Raw genomic sequence first — 18,150 nt, forward strand, 5'->3', positions numbered from 1 at the left:
TCTTCTGGATTACTTTAATGATCTGCAGAGAAGTCTTACCTGCAGCTGAGGTTCATGTAAGACTGGTTGCATTTTAACAAAGAAAATCTCTCTGATATAAGTAAAATTAAAAAGAAAAGACTTTTTTTTTTTTTTTTTGAGGGAGCAAGAAGTATGCTGTCTCTAAATTTAAAGCGCATGGGGCATCATGTCTTTCAAAATGTCCCAAGCAACCACAGGACCCTTAAGCCACATGTGGGGTTCTTTCTTGTTTGACATGACTTGGAAATTTCCCACATACCTGGGTTGTTCTGAGCTGAACTATGCATCCCTACAAGTTCTTGTGAGGACCAGTGCCCATCTGAGGGGATGATGTTAGGAGACACAGGAGAGTACTGGCCGTGCTTGTCCAAAGAGGCATGGCCATGGGAGATGGAGATCAGCTGCCTGCAAGCTAAGGGCAGAGCTCACCCGCAAGGTACTATGCACATCCTGATCCTGAATTGTTAGTCTCTAAAACTGGGGGAAAGTGTCCTTATGTTGATTAATTTGTCTAGTCCACAGGGTTTTGTTATGGCAACCTTAATGAACTAATATACATATTCTTCTGTGTGTAGATCAAAGTTTTTCAGTATTGAAGGGAAATAGAGAAGGGTTGGGAACCAGAAATCTTGACTACAAAAGAATCAGGAAGCAACTTTGAGTAAATGGACTCTGTCACCTGCATGAACAGTCTGATGTGTAGTGTGTTAGACATCTTTGTGAATGGTACACTTGCACTGCCAGCTTAGAATTAACTGTGATAGGAGCGTGAACAAATTTGTGCTCATCTCCATTTGCAGTGTTTGGACTGGTTTCTTCTTCTTCTTTTTTCTTTATTATTATGTGTTTTAAATTTTATACATCAGCCATGGGTTCCCCTGTCCTCCCCCCTCCCGCACCCACCCCTACCTTCCCCCCAGCCCCTCCCGTCCATTCCCATGTCCTCCAGGATCAAGGCACCCCTGGGGATTCATTTAAACCTGGTGGATTCAGTACAGGCAAGTCCTGTCACCTCCTTCCAGATTGAGCAAAGTGTCCCTGTGTAAGCCCAAGGTTTCAAACAGCCAGCTTATGCACTAAGGACAGACCCTGGTCCCACAGACTGGGTGATTCCCAAGCAGATCAAGCTATTAAATTGTCTCACTTATCCAGAGGGCCTGATCCAGCTGGGGGCTCCACAGCCTTTGGTTCATAAGTCATGTGCTTCCATTTGTTTGGCTATTTGTCCCTGTGCTTTTTTGCAATCTTGGATTCAACAATTCACACTCTTGCAGACCCTCTTCTTTCTCGACAGTTGGACAGCTGGAGCTCCACCTGGGGCCTGGCTGAGGATCTCTGCATCCACTTCTATCAGTTATTGGACGGGAGTTCCAAGAAATGGGCTATAGAACTAAACCGAGAATTCTCCACATAGGAAGTTCCAATGGCTGAAAGACATTTAAGGAATTGCTCAACATCCCTAATTATGCAGGAAATGCAAATCAAAATGACTCTGAGATACCACCTTACACCTGTCAGAATGGCTAAGATCAAAAGCACAGAAGACAGCTTACGCTGGAGAGGATTTGGAGCAAGGGGAACTCTCCTCCACTGCTGGTGGGAATGCAAGCTTGTACAGCCACTTTGGAAAGCAATATGGCGCTTCCTTAGAAAATTGGGAATCCATCTCCCCCAAGACCCAGCTATAGCACTCTTGAGCATATACCCAAGGAATGCTCAATCATACCACAAGGGCATTTGCTCAGATATGTTCATATCAGCTTTGTTTGTAATAGCCAGAACCTGGAAACAACCTAGATGCCCTTCAACTGAAGAATGGATAAAGAAAATATGGTACATATACACAATGGAGTACTACTCAGCAGAGAAAAACAATGACATCATGAGGTTTGCAGGCAAATGGATGGATCTAGAAAAAATCATCCTGAGTGAGGTAACCCAGACTCAGAAGGACAAACATGGTATGTACTCACTCATAGGAGGATACTAGATGTAAAACAAAGATGACTAGACTGCTGCTACACAGCTCCAGGGAGGCTACCTAGAAAACGGGACCCTAGGAAAGACACAGGGATCACCCAATGACAGAGAAATGGATGAGATCTATATGAACAACCTGGATGACAGTGGGAGTAATGAAGGGCAAGGTTTGAGGGAAAGAAAGCTTAGGGGAGCAGGAGATCCCAGCTGGATCAAGAACAGAAAGGGAGAACAAGGAATAACAGACCATGATAAATGATTACCACATGAGAACAGGAATAGGCAGAGTGCTGGAGAGGTCACCCAAAATCCACAATGATACATCCTCTATAGACTGCTGGCAATGGTCGAGGGAAAGCCTGATTTGTCCTAGTCCGGTGATCAGATGGCTGGACTGGTTTCTTATCAGTTACACTGGGGAAATGGAGGAGCCTTAAAAAGTGATTTATCACATGGAAAATGAAAATTTGAGTTAAATACTAGTTAAAAACTTCTTTTCTAGCCGGGTGGAAGGGAGCCTTAAGTCCAGCACAGTTAGTATGGGACCTCATACTAGATACCTTTTGCTGTTGTTTTCTTTTGTAAAGTATGAAAATTCTAAGTGTTTCCCTTTCCTTTTGAGACTCAGAAACTACAGATCTACTCTACTATCCAAAGTGAGTTCAGTATGCTAAAGTGCCTACAGCATGGTTCTCAACCTGTGGGTCTCGACCCCATTAGATACCCTGCATATCAGATATTTACATTACAATTCATAACAGTAGCAAAATTACAGTTATGACACAGCAATGGAAATAATTGTATGGTTGTGGCGGGGGGAAGTGTTGCTACAACGTGAGGAACTGTATTAAAGTTTGCAGCATTAGGAAGGTTGAGAACAATGGCCTCGGGTCTGCCAATCCCAGGTTAACATAGGGTTTCTTCTTCGTTCAGGAATCAGTATTAAGAGAATGCAAACTCAGTCACAAATTATCTGTGGATGGACAAGAGAAAGCAGGTGTCTGGCAGCCGGAGACAGATGAGACACAATTCTGTCAAGGTGCTTTCTCCAAAGCCTTGTAGGATTCCGTTCTTTCTCTTAAGCAGCAGCCATGAGCTGACTAATTTGAGAGTTTTGGAAAGCAAATCATTTTCTGGTAAAAAGTCCTACACACACACACACACACACACACACACACACACACCCACACCCACACACCCACACACCCCAAACAAACAAATAAACAAAAAAACAACAAAAAAACCCCAAACAACAACAACAACAACAACAACAACAACAACAACAACAAACCCCAAGGGAGAACAAACCCTCAAAACATGTTAACCATCTGGCTAAATCAAAGGCATTAGCATAGAGGAAGGCTCTTGTGCAATAGAGACAGGAACAGAATTAGTACTGTGCTGAGACTTCCTCAAGATGCCTATGTGTTCACATCCATCCCTTAGCCATCAGAATGTGTCTTGTCTAGGATGACTGGGACTTTTGATCAACAGAATTAGGAGACACCATTTGTACCAGGCTTTCTCTTTTGGGTCACCAACCAGCTCCCACATCATGAATCAGAGACTTATTATTAGTTACGAATGTTTGGCCTTAGGTTGGGCTCGTTTCTGGCTAGTTTTTTCTTTTTTTCTTTAACTTAAATCAACCTGTTTCTCTTCATCTACATTTTGCCTCGGGGCTTTTCACCTTTTTTTCCTGTATGTCCCACTCTGTGTCTGTTGGCTGGTGGCTTCCTGGCTGGCCCTGGGCGTTTCTCTCTCTTTCTCCCTTGTTCTCTCCTCCTTCTTTTCTTTGAGTCTAGATTTCTCTTCTTATTTATTCTCTCTGCCTGCCAGCTCTGTCTGTCCCTCTCCTGCTTAGCTATTGGTCATTGAGCTTTTTAATTAGACCAATCAGATGCCTTAGGCAGGCAAGGTGAAACAGCAACATATCTTTTTGTAATTAAACAAATGCAGCAGAAACAAATGTAACACACCTTCACACAGTTAAAATAATATTCTGCAGCATAAACAAATGTAACACATCTTTGCCCAGTTAAAATAATTTTCCACACCAACCATTCAGCTACAACATCTGTCTGCAACCATTTATTTACCAAAGACCTAGGAGAAAGGCTTTGTCATTGTCCACATTTACACTCATGTTCAAACCTTTACCCACTCACACCACAATGCCAACTGTGGATAGCTGTACCCGAGGGGCTGCTGCAAGTGTGCGCCTGTGTGTCTGGATGAAGTCCTCTTCTGGAAAGACTATTGAGAGAATTTAAAGAAGGGAAGAAGTGATTGGGTAAAGAGAACTTCGTTTTAAAATGAGACACAAGTTGGGGTTCAGGGCAACGGCAGAATCTTGAGCTCATTTCCACCTAGACCCATGGTGTTTTGAGTACATCTCGGCATAATGTTTTTCATGGTTGTTTTAGGTATTATGCCTCCCTCCACCGTGCTCTTACCAAAGTCTACACTTTTGGTATCATCATTTTGCAAGTGCAAGTAAAGTAGACACTTCTCTCTATGGCCCTCTGGCTCTTACAAACCCCCTCCCTTCTGCGATGTTCCCCAAACTTTTGGTATGGGATTTTATTGTAGATACATCAGTTGGGGCTGGGAATCTCATAGGCAGTTGCTCTGCATCTGAGCAGTCATGGCTTTCTGTGATGGTCTCTGTCCAAGGCAGGGAGAAACTTCTTTGACAAGGGACGAGAGCTGCACCTATCTAACCTTAATTCTTTCTTTTTATTTATTGTTATTTGATTTTATGCAGGTGTTTTGTCTGCATGCATATGTATGCATCAGGTGTATACTTGGTGTCTGAAGAGGCCAGAAGAGGGACTTAGAGCCTTTGTAACTGGGTTATAGGTGGTTGTGAGCCACCATGTGGGTGCTGGGAACTGAACCCGGGTCCCCTGGAAGAGCAGTCAGTGTACTTAACTACGGAGCCACCTCTCTAGTACCCCTTTTTCTTTCTTGATATTTTAAGGAACTTCTTCAGGAACTGCTTTTCTTTAGGCATTCTCTAAGGATAGGCCTGATGTTGATAATTCCTCTTCATTTTCCTTCATCCGAGTATGCCTTGATTTCTCCATTTCTGAAGGACATTTTTGAGGTTTTGCTGAATGTAGCATCCTGGGTTGATAGTTCTTTTCTGTGAGCCATGGGAAAATGTTAACCGTTTTTCCTGCTCTCTGGGATTTCTGGTGAGGGATCCCTTGTGATCCTGATTATCTTTCCCCCATAGGGAAGGTGTCATCTGTCCCTTGCTGCTTTCAAAAGTCTCGCTTTGATCATAATTTTTTAGATGGTTGAGCTCTGAGCTCTGCTTTGCTGTGGGTTTCTTTGGCTCTGCTCCTGTAGGAGGAGGTGGGGGTGGGGAGCCTCATTAGCATCAGCTGAGAGTAGAAGTGTGTGTTCTCTACTTGGCCTTGGCCTTGCTGGTATGAATTGGGGATGATGGGGGATGGGTTAAAGGTTGTTGTTGTTGTTGTTGTTGTTGTTGTTGTTTTTGGTGATGTTTGACCACAACAAAGTGGTTATATTCTTAAAGTTCTCTAGTTTGCTACAATGCCTCTTTCTTGGTACTTTGCATATAGGAAACAAGCTCCTTTTTGTTTGGGTATGCACTCCTATGTTGCTAGCTTGTTCAGCATGCAGTATGTAAGAGGTAAAAGTAAAGCTTAATATCTCCCCACCACACCATTCTTTGGACCCTCACGGCATAAATGAATATGGTTCCTTCCTTCTAACTTTCAGAGTCTCTTCAAGTCCTGTTTCTAAGTGAGGTTCAGGGTTTATACTTCCTCTTAGCAGGTGGGGTGGAGAGAAAAAACCATATCCACTGCCTGTTTCAGGCATCCTTGGAGTGAGAAAAGGGGCTTGCAGGGGTCTGAACCTGGATTTCAGCTTTACTGAGTTGCACGTGTCACCAATTACTTTAAGGGATTTTCTAGGCTACAACCACCATGTAAAGGGAGGGATGACTATACTTTCTCACTGTGTGCATGCTTGTGTGAGTGTGTGTGTGTGCGCGCGCATGCATGCACACAGGTACACATGGAGGTCAGAGGTTTATGTTGAGTATCTTCCTCTATAGCTGTCCACATTATTTACTGAGATGGGTCCCATGCTGAAGCTGGAGCTCACCGATTTGACCAGGCTGGCTGGCCAGTGAGCTCTAGGGATCTTCCTGTCTTTGCTTCCCAGTTTTGGGGTTACAACTCCACATCACCAGGCTTGGCTCTTACACAGGCGCTGGGGACCAACGCAGGTATTCATATCCGTGTAACAAGTACGTTTCCAACTGAGCCATCTCCATGCTCCATGTGTATTCCCTGCTCTGCTTTACCAGAAGTTGATCTCCATTTTAGAAGATGACATCACCAGTGCAGTGACGCCTGAGTTGTGGTGGTCAACTCCACACCCCTGTGCCTGTCTGCACTGGCTGCTATGGCATGCCTAGTAATTCTACACAAAAGTGCAAGCATTTGACTGCTTTGCCATTATTTCATGCATTTATTTGTTAGGCTTAGTGCGTGTATTGAAACTATGCAATTACACCTGTATTTTGAATAAATTATCATTTCTCTACAGCAAGGCAGGTAATTCACTTAGGAGGAGAGCTTTGGACCAGATGGTTAGTCAGCTTCTTAGTACTATTATGAAGTATTTGTGGAGATTAAATCATAAAGGAAGAAGGTTTATTGGGGGCGGTCACCATTCTGGAGCTTTGAGTCCATGATCCCTGTTTGTTGTGAGTCTCTGCAGAGGGAAGCATGTTGTGGCAAGGGCACATGATGGAACTGAATGAGCAACAACTAAAGATAAAAAGGAAGCGACCCGAGTCCCACAGTCCTCACCGAGTGTATAATCCACAGTGACATAAGGACCTCCCACAGTAGGATCTACCTTCTGGAGGTACCACCATTTCCAGGTCACCCTGGGAACCATTATCTTTGAGACATAGACCTTGGTGGGGACAGTCATTCAACCAAGAGCTGGTCAAGATCACGGATCTAACACAAGTAGTCAATGTGGTAAACTTACAACAACATTAACATTTAAGAAGTGATGTTAATGCTATTAACAGTGATTATTACAAATGATATTAAAGAGTTATTAAGGAAAGGTGCAATTCTACAGATGATCCACTAGATGTCCCCCAGACTCCTTTCTAGTGAGAGAGAAACTGGCACAGCTTTTAAGATTTTCAGCAAGCTTTGACCTCTTTAAAGAAACATTAGCAGGGAGGGATGCCAGGCAGAGGGACCGTCACACCCATGGAAGCTCCCAGACAACACTGAGAGATGTAATATGCATTTTAAAGGAACGTTTGTGTATCATAGCAACTTACCTATTTTTTTTTCTTCTAACTGCCATTTCTTCGTTGTGTGTAATGAAGGGATCGCAGGGCTAAAAAGGACCCACTCCGGAGTCCTTCCCGTCACAGGCTCAGCCAATCTAGCTTTCACTCTTTACCTCATTTAAAGGGATCAGATGCTAGTTATTTGGTGTCATTTTCTTCTCTAGTTATGTGAAAAAGAACAGAAGGGAAATGAGATTTTCCCAGCTGGTCTTTCTCCTGGGAAGGTGGCCATATTAGGCGAGAATGAAACGGATTACAGAAAGATCCGGAAAAGACACCATGGTCACATTTTTCTTCAGCAATATCTACTTTTTTTTTCCTGTATATTCTACCTGTAGACTCTCTCAAACCTATTTCCATGGCCACTTTCCTGTTTCAGGAATCCCTCTGAGATAGAACACTTATGTCACCCTAATTAATTTTCATACTGGCAATTTCTCTCTTCTCCACAGAGATACCAAAGTTATCTTTCTAAGATGCAGGTCTGGTCACATTCTTAAAAACAAAGGGCTCTGGGCCAGCTCTTCCACCTGCCTCAGGCATTGATGGGCGGTAGGGGTGAGGTGGGGTTGGGTATCCCTCCCCTGCTCATGCTGCCACATGACAGATGAGTAATGGGAAGAGCTATTCCATGCTCACATCCACCCCATCTGTGATCTGCTGGAGCATGTGGAGATCCAAAGCCACAGGATCTCCATAACACAGGGCAACAGCAGGATAATCTAGAGGAGTCCCAGTGAGGGCCCAGCATCCATAGTGTGGCAGAAACCAGAAGCCTTGAACCAGACCAATGGCTCTTTACAATCAACATTTGCAAGTAAGGATATACGGATAACAAACAAACAAATAGACAAGGCAATCTTTCCACATTAATAAGGTTTTCAATGCTGTGACAAAATAGTAAGAATACTCTGGGCGGTGGTGGTGCACACCTTTAGTTACAGCACTCAGGAGGCAGAGCCAGGCAGATCTCTGTGAGTTTGAGGCCAGCCTGGGCTACAGAGTGAGTTCCAGGAGAGCCTCCAAAGCTACACAGAGAAACCCCATCTCGAAAACAGAACAAAACAAAACAAAACAAAACAGTAAGAATACAAAGGAAAACAGAACAAAACAAAACAAAACAGTAAGAATACAAAGGAGGGGGATTCATTTTGGCTCAGAGACTCTTGGTTTCAGCTCATGGCCTCTTGGTTCCATTGTTTCTATGCCTGTGTGGGGTTAGGAAGCAGATGGGACCATGAGCTATAGCCAAGTGGCTCATCTCCTGGTGGACAGGAAGCAGAGGACACCTCCAGTGCCCTGCACCCTCTAGCCAGGCTCCAACTCCAAAAATTTCCACTACCTCCAAAGGATGCCATCGGGTTATGAATCTATCTGTGGATTGATCTATTGATCTCTTGGTCCCATCACCTCCCAATGCAATGGTGCTATCACCTAGCTATCAGCTAGGAATGAAGCATGTAACATGTGAGGCTTTGCGGGGACATGTCGTATCCAATCCATACACCGATCCCCCCCAGGACATGGACACAGGTTCTTTCCTCCTTTTCGGGTCTGCCTTCCCTGGCCCATTGCCCATTCTCGTCCCATGTTCCTTCTGCCCTGTTCATGTTGGGCTTTCCACTTCTTCCCAACATGCCCTGCACTACTGTGTTTCTGGATCTCTACCTGGAACTCTTCTTCTCTTCTATGGGTAAATGGGTAACTTCTTTTCACGTCTCAGCTCAAGTGTCACATCTCCTGGGATGCTGTCCTTGCTTTATTGGGTATAATTAAATCATTTATCTCCTGTATTTCCCACTGTCCTTTGCACAGGCTGTTTAAGCTCTTGTCACACCGTGAGGGGATAGTGCTTCATGGATCGCTGTGAACACGGTGAACACCGGGGGTGGACACTGAGTCTTACTCATTGGTTAATCTCTGACATGCGACAGGTATTTGAATGAGTAAATGGTGATGACTTCAGAATAACATTGTAGGTATAGCACACTGATAGTTCTCAAGCCTGTCCTCCCTCTCTCCCTTCCTCCCTTCCTCCTTCTTTCCCTCCCTGCCTCTCTCTCTTCCTTCCTCCCTCTCTTCCTCCCTTCATCCCTCCCTGTCTCCCTCCTTTCCTCCATTCCTTCCTCCTTCCCTATCTCCTTCTGGCTCCTTTCTTTTTTTATTAGACTGGGAATTGAAGCTAGTATCTCACACATGCCAAGCACATGCTCTAACATTGAACAGCAGCCCTCCCATCCTCAATACCCAACCCTGGGAAACTTGTTAAAATCTAGCTTTCTGGGTTTTATCCTCTACTTCAGAACCTCAGGGTGGACCTATTAATATGTATTTCGATAAACTCAGGGATTTTGGGGAAGACTTTTTTTTTTCATAATAAAGGAGTTTTTTTCCCCTAAATTCAAAGGTATAGCTGGATAAAGAGATTTATAATAATTTTTTTTTGTGAAATACTTTAAAAAATTCCAACTTCTTTGCAAATTACAAACACATACCTCAACTATGATGACCCAATTTTTGGTGGATAATGTACATGATTAGGCAGAAATAGGCAAGCTCACACTGGTAGATTAACTATTAAATTTGGGCAGACTTTTTGGTGCTGTTCTAGAACATTCCAACAGGAATTCACAGATCATCCCAGGATGTTATCCCCATGTCTGCTATTTGAACTTAAAAAAAAAAAAAACAAAACACAATTCAGATCACTTTGATATATGGGAAATTTTATAATTATTCTGGGGTCTTCAAAAGTGACAGAAAGAAAATCCTGTGCCTGGGCCTGTTCTTACAGAGACACTGCTATACCTTAGGAGGTTGAGGGGAGAGCTAGGTGTGGTTACATACATTTTGAAACTCTGAGAGACTTGGTTTGCTCATACTCTATTGCTGTGATTTTGTGCTTGTAGGACACTGATGATCCCTACATTTCAGAGATTGGGGCCAGAGATGCTGTTCATATTAATTCTGGCTCAGTGTTTTGGAACCAGACAAAGAAAAGAAGCTCACCCCTCCTCTCTTTCTGTGTCACTTCCCTCAGAATGAGTTTTCATCCTAATGTGTAAAGTGGTTGTGAATGGCAAGCTAACGCTGGCAGAAAAAGAAATTCAGTTTGTTGGGTAAGGGGGTATTTTATATATATAGGTAGGTATAAATGGAGGCTTTTCTCTGTCCCACCCCATCCCACAGCTACTTCCAAATAATTACCCAGAGGCTTATATTAATTATAAATGCTTGGCTGATAGCTCAGGCTTATTACCAACTAGCTCTTATGCTTAACCCATAATTCTTACCTATGTTCAGCCACATGTCTTGGTACCTTTTCTCAGTATGGCATTCTCTCACCTTGCTTCCTCTCTGCATCTGGCTCCTGACTCCTGACTCCTGACTCCGCCCTTCCTCTTCCCAGCCTTCTTAGTTTGGTCACCCCGCCTATATTTCCTGCCTGGCTGCTGGCCAATCAGCATTTTACTAAACCAGTTCAAGTGACAAATCTTTACAGTGTACAAGAGGGTTGTTCCACAGCAGGTAGGGGCAGTGGAATGTGTCATTATGGGTTTTAAGAGTAACCCATCCTATTTTGAAAGTTTTTCTTTTCTTCAAAAATTTCTTGTTCTCATTTTAATTTTTCAAATTTGTGGAAGTTGACAAACAAAACCATATGAGTTTGTTCCATACAACATAATGTTTTCGATGTGGGTACACTGTAGCGTGGTTGACAGGATTCAGGCCTCTCTGGATTGTCAGGGACCCATGTTGCCGGATCAATCACATAGACCTGCTTCAGTGATAAGCTGTTTGTACAGCCAAGATGTTGATAATTCAGGATGCCAAGGCTCCAAGCTGGGGCAGCTTCAAGAGTCACTAAAGGCCCAAGCTACCTCAGCGAGTGCTTGTGATCTTGAATTCTCGTCCGGTCACTTTAAAGGGGGAGGACAGGGCTAGATAAAATGAGGGCATTTGAGGGGGACGCCACTGTTTGACACCAGGTGGCCTGTGTCTTATGTCCCAGTGCTTGCCTTTTGAACGATGACTTATTATTTTTTTTTAAATTACCTTTTCATCATGGAATTCTTATCATGCAAAGGGAGCGAACAGTGGTGGAGAATCCCAGGTGGTCACCACACAGCACATCATCGATCAACATTTTGATTGTAGTTCTGTTTTCTATCAACAACCACCCCCCCTCCCCCGCAAGTACTGCATTGACTTACTTGTAATTTAAAGCTTGGCTTTCAATGGAATCAAGAGTGTATGTATATTTTACATGTGACATGATGTGATGAAGAGTGCATGTGTATTTTACATGTGACATGATGTGATCAAGAGTGCATGTATATTTTACGTGTGACGTGATGTGATATAGAGTGCATGTGTATTCTACATGTGACATGTGATATAGAGTACATGTGTATTTTACATGTAACTTGATGTGATCAAGAGTGCATGTATATTTTACATGTGACATGATGTGATCAAGAGTGCATGTGTATTTTACATGTGACATGAGTGATGAAGAGTGTACATATATTTTACATGTCACATGATGGGATCAAGAGTGCATGTGCATTTTACATGTGACATGAAAACGGAAGGGAGGACTATGAGGGAGGAAGGAGTAGACCAGCGAGGGGGCAGGGTGGGCGGCAGGAGCCGTGGGGATGAGGAATGAACAACATACAATGATACCCGTGTATGAAATGCCACAGGGAAACCTCCCGCAGTGTGTGCTGACTCAAATATTAATAAAAACAAGCACACAGAACTCACTCCCTTGGCTCAAATTACATAATTCTAAAAAATTATATAAAATTAAAAAATTATAATTATGAAAATTTAAAAAATAAAGTACTAAGATTTTATCACATTTACTCTCTTAGTCTCATTCTGTATGTATCTACACATGCATTCAACATGCACACCCACACAAACACACGTATGTGTTTTCTAATATGTAACCAATATAATTAGCACATTATACCTAATGGAAAAGTTGTTTAGTTTTGTCTAGTCCCAGTACTGTCTTTATTTGATGTTTCCTGATTGTTGAAAATGTTTTTTTTTTGTTGTTTTTTTGTAGTGTTTTTTCAAACTACCATTCGAATATCCTGCATTTGAGTATCGACTATCTCTATTTATTTTTTTCTTCAACATTTCATTTTGCAGTAGTCAAACCTTCAGAAAATTGAATGATTCTCTGTAGCCCACGCGTCTGGCATCTGAACTCTTGGTCAGCCCTCTGGAGCATCCTTCTCTTTCCATGACAGCTTGCATGTGTGTGCAGTGGCATGGTGTTATCAGTGAGCTTACCGACAGTTGAACTTTGGAGGTCCCCGACAGTGACAGTCTCTTCGTTTTAAACCCCGTCTGTCTATTTCTGTCCGACTTAGGTATTATTTCTACTGAAACAATTTTCTCAAGAGCATTGAGAGTCCCTGGTAGATTTCCCCGAGGCTCGCTCGACTAGACACAAGCCAGAGTGACAGGTGTTTTTGAGATAAACCCTTTAGTATTTTGGTCTCCTGTTGAGAACACCAAGGGGCCATACCCCTAAGTGTCCAAGAGGCCCCCTGCTTGCCTGAGAACATCTGTGAGCACACCTTTAATTTCTTGACTGGTCCTTCTCAGAATTGAATGATGAGATCTTTGCTCTTCACCAGTTTTTAGCAAAAGATGGTATATAATCACACTCTTGGCCTTTTTTCTAAAGCTCTCTTCACGTGCGTATGTGCGTGCGTGCGTGCGTGCGTGCGTGTGTGTGTGTGTGTGTGTGTGTGTGTGTGTGTGTGCCATAGCAGGCATGTGGAAGCCAGAGGACAAGTTACAGGAGCTGGTTTTCTCCTATCACGTGGGTCCTGGGAATTGAACTCAGGATCTTAGGCTTGGTGGCAAGTGCCTTTACCCACTGACCTAATATAGTTGATCCTTGACATTGAATCTCTTAACTCTTATGTCTTTTGGCATCTGGAAAGGCTGAGAAATTTCAGGTGATCAAATTCCCCTCTCTTTCTGCTGAGCAGCCTATCCTCAATTTGTTCTTTTCTTGCATTTTATCATAAGCAGCATGAGGTGCGAGGGACCACTTTTCACATTCTGTTTGTCTTCCTTACCGCCTTTTCTCTTCCAGGCTTGCGAAAGGTAATTTTGCTAAGGCGTGAGCCCTGCTCAGCAAGGATCACTCTTATTTTATTCCTAGCAACACGCTCTTGCCTTCTCCTGACTCCTTATCAGTATATTGAAAGCCCAGGTTTCCACTGGCAGTGAGAACTTACCTCAGATAACAAGAAACTTAGAACTAGATCCATTTTTAGCTGACTTTTGAGGATAGTATGAGATAGGGATTCAATGTCACTCTTCAGCATATGAATGTCCAGTTTCTGCAGATTCTTCTGAAAAACTTAAATGAAAATAACGCATTTTTTGCATATGTATGTGTATGCAGGCTCTCTGTAGGTGTTCTCATGTATGTAGGTATACACATGTGGAGGCCTGAAGCTGATGTGAGTCTTTGTGTGTGTGTGTGTGTGTGTGTGTGTGTGTGTGTGTGTGTGTGGTTTTTTTCCAGACAGGATTTTTTATGTATAACTTTGCCTGTCCTGGAACTCTCTTTGTAGACCAGGCTGGCCTTGAACTCAGAGACCCACCTACCTCTGTCTCCTGAGTGCTGGGATTAAAGGCGTGTGCCTCCATCACCTGGCTGATGTGTCTTTCTTACCCACCATTTGGTATTGTACACCACTTCATTCTTGCTCATGTGGTTTCTGAAGAGAAGGTTTAATGGTTTGCTCCAGAGAAAGTCTTTGTCTTCATGCAAGAAGACTCAACATTATTAGTTAGTTTACCCCACATAATCTATAGCTACAGATAACCTCAACACAAGTCCATAAAAATTACATGTGGATGTTAACAAGCTGGTTCTAACGTTTTTACAAGAAGCCAAAGGATACAGAACACCCAACACAAGGCTGAAAAGAGGGATGAAGTCAGAACACTAACATTAGGTTGCTTCAGTTTTTACTCTGAAGATGGGGGATGCAGGTGAAAGGACAGTCACGCCTTTAGAACAGAGAATCTAGTAGATACGGATACCTAGAGTGACTTTGTCTTCGACAAGGGAACAAAGGTACTATGACAGAGGATGGAGCTTTCAATAGATGGTATTGAAACAGCTGTATACGTATATGGAAAAAATCATTACACCTTTCATAAACTTTAACTGAAATGCGTTATCCTTGATCTATAAAACATTTAGGACGTGAAAGAGGAGAAAATCCAGCTAATTTCAAGTTTGGCGATGACACTTGTTTGTGTATAGATTAAATCATGACACACGGGAGAAAAAATGACTCAGTTGAGTTTCATTAACATTAAGACAGGATGCTCTGAAAAATAATTCAATTCATGCAAGAGAATAAAGAGACAATTCCTCAGACTGGGAGCAGGCACTGTATTTGGAGTAAAGGTTTGTTTACAAAATCTGCAAAAACTTTCTTAAAACGAAAATAATCGAATGCGTACTTCATTATAGAAAATACACATATGGCACACATGTGTATGAAAATACCCACAGAATCCTAGTTATTAGGGTACCACAAAGTTTGAAAGCAACACACATGTTCATCAGTGGGTGAATAGGTCAACGACTTGAGGCCCATTCATACAGTGGATTATTCTTCAATGATACAAACGAACTATAACACCACACAGAAGCATAGAAGAACCTCAGTGCATACACACTGCTAACTGAAAATAGCCAGTCTGAAAAAACCACTCAGGATATGATTCCAATCACAACCATCTGCAAAAAGTAAAGCCTTGGGGGCAGTGGAAGGTCCAGTGCCATGTGCTGTGCAGAGATGAAAAGGTGGGAAGGTTTTTTGGGAGGCGGAAGTGCTTTATTCATTGCGGTAATAATGGATATGTGACAATGTGTGTTTAGCAAAACACAATGCCGTATGGGATAATCGGAAAATTTCTGTGTGAAGTGGCCTTGAGCAAATACAGGCTCCTTACCAATGTACCACACCAAGGCAAGGTGTTCAGTTTAGTGGAAACTCAGGGCAGGGGAGAGGACACACATAAGGACATTCTTTTTGCTCAGTGTTTGGAAACACGAAACTATTCTAGGAGCAGAAATAAGAACAATTGGAAGACATTTAAATTTGGCCCAAACTGCCCTCCTGGGCCCATTGCTTCACTGAGCCTGGATGAGGATGTTAGGCAACTCACTGAGGTCACAGAGTTGGTGGTGTGATGAACCCAGGGCTCTGCCACGTGCCACATGTGTCCTCTTATTGTTATTTCCTAGCATCCAGGGATGGGAAAGATTTTTTTTTTTTTTTTTTGTAGCACAAACAAGCAATTCCCAAACTCCAACTAAAATCCCGACAGGGACGGTGTAGAGTTCTGATCTGCCAGGCCCATTATCCATCGCAAGACTGGCTGGCTATCAGTGTAGGCTTCCAAGGACACTTCTTTGCCCTCTTAGAGAAAGATAACCAGAGGGGCAAAATGTGAAGGTTATAACATTTCTTAATTTTTTTCCCCTTGGAAGCTGCTATTTCTCTTAAGAACTGTTACTGAATCATGTAGTTCATGTTTTTCTGCCCCCGTGGGAGGGATTTAGCTTTTCTGTTTCTGTGAGTTTTGATCATGCAAGGGAGGCCTCATATTTAGCTAGTGTCTTTGCAGGCACCAGGGAGGGGAGTTTGTCAATGCAAATTAACATATATAATATCCACACTTCTAGTAACCGGTTTAATATGTGCTCTGTTGGCAAAGGAGTCCCTCAGGTAATAAATATTGAATGCTTGGGAATAAATGGACCTACAACCCGGGCTGCTGAAGCATTGGGCAGAGAAAAATTGGTTGTTTTGCTTATTAAAAGGAAGGAAGAAAGAAAATTCTGACAGATTTGCTTTAAGGAAAAGACAAAAATTGTCAATTTTTTTGTGGGAGTGGTGTGTGTGTGTGTGTGTGTGTGTGTGTGTGTGTGTGTGTGTGTGTGTGAGAGAGAGAGAGAGAGAGAGAGAGAGAGAGAGAGAGAGAGAGAGAGAGAGAGAGAATGGTATTAGTGATCTCCTCATTGTTCTTCACTCTGTTTTTTTAGACAGGGCTGTAGCTGGAGACCTTCTCTCTAGCCCCCGCCAAGCCCTGTTATTCTGACAGTCCACTTATAAAATAAACACACAGGGATTTAGCTCAGTGTTAGAGTGCTTACCTAGCAAACACAAGGCCCTGGGTTCGATCCTCAGCTCCAAAAAAAAAAAAAAAAACCCACACAAATGCTTATATTATTTAAACTGCTTGGCCATTAGCTCAGGCCTACCATTGTCTAGCTCTTACTCTTATATTTAGCCCATTTCTATTAATCTATACTTTGCCATGTGGCTCGTAGCTTACTTATACCTTACATCTTCCTTGTCCTGGTGGCTGCTGCAGTGTCCCCTCCTGCCTTCCTGTTCTCTCAGTTCTCCTCTTTGGTAGTCCCGCCTATACTTCCTGCCTGGCTACTGGCCAATCAGTGTTTTATTTACCAACCAATCATCCACAGCACAGGGTCTTTTACTGAGGCCAGAGATTACCAGTTTAGCCAGACTGGCCAGCCAATGGACTCCGGGAGGCCAGTTGTCTCCATTCCTCCCTACTCTGGCCCAGTGCTTAGGTTATGGATATGCACTGCCTGTCCAGCTTTTAAAAGGGTACTGGGGGTCCTAATTCAGATCCTCATGCTTGCATAGCAGAGTTTTTTTCCAATGGGATAACTTCCAGCCTCAAAACTATCATTTCAAAATTTAACATGCAAAGACATTTCTCAGCAACTGTTATTTAATTACTCAATTAAAATAACATTCATAGCTCTAAGCATAGCACTCAATTGGTAGAGTGCTTACTTAGCATGAATGAGTACCTGAGTTTTGTCTCCAGAATGGCACAACGGGTCATTGTGGTTGTCATGTCAATTTGACATAAATTAGAGTTATCTGAAAGGAGGGAATCTCAATTGAGACAATGCCTTTATATGATGACTGTAAGGCATTTTCTTAATTAATGATCAATGGAGGAGGGCCTAGACCATTATGGGTGGTACCATTCCTGGACTGGTGGTCCTGGGATCTATAGGAAAACAGGTTGAGAAAGCAATGGAGAGCAAGCCAGTAAGCCTCACCCCTCCATGGCCTCTGCATCAACTCCTGCCTCCCGGATCCTGCCCTGCTTGAGTGCCTGTCCTGACTTCCTTTGATGGTGAACTGTCATGTGAAAGCCTAAGCTGAATGAAGTCTTTTCTTCACAACTTGCTTTGGTCATGGTGTTTTATCACAGTGAAAGTAACCCAGATTAAGACAAGTTGGTATGATGGTAGCAGGGTATTGCTATGACAGAACTGACCGTGTTGTTTTGGGGAGGTCTGCTGAAGGACTTTAGGCCTTTGGGCTAGAAAAGCCATTGAGTGTTGATATCTTAGTGAGCTGTTCTGTAGTAGCTTGGAAGATAAGACTGTTGAGAGCAAGGCAGACAATGGAGGCCTGGCTTGTGAAGTTTCAGAGGGAAGAGAACACTGTGCCAGAACTTTTGTGTAAAGAATCTGTGGTGTGTTGTGGGATGATCTCTTTGTCCACTGTGAAGATGTATCTTTGCCAAGTGCCTTCTGACTGGTTTAATTAAGAACTGAATGGCCAAGAGCTAGGCAGGAGATGATAGGCAGGATTTCCAGGGAGAGAGAGGAAGAGGAGAAAAATCTAGGCATGTGGAGATGCTAGAAGACTTGGAATAAGTTGGATGTACAG

Source organism: Onychomys torridus, chromosome 21 (genome assembly GCF_903995425.1).
Source record: "Onychomys torridus chromosome 21, mOncTor1.1, whole genome shotgun sequence".
NCBI classification, from domain to species: Eukaryota; Metazoa; Chordata; class Mammalia; order Rodentia; family Cricetidae; genus Onychomys; species Onychomys torridus.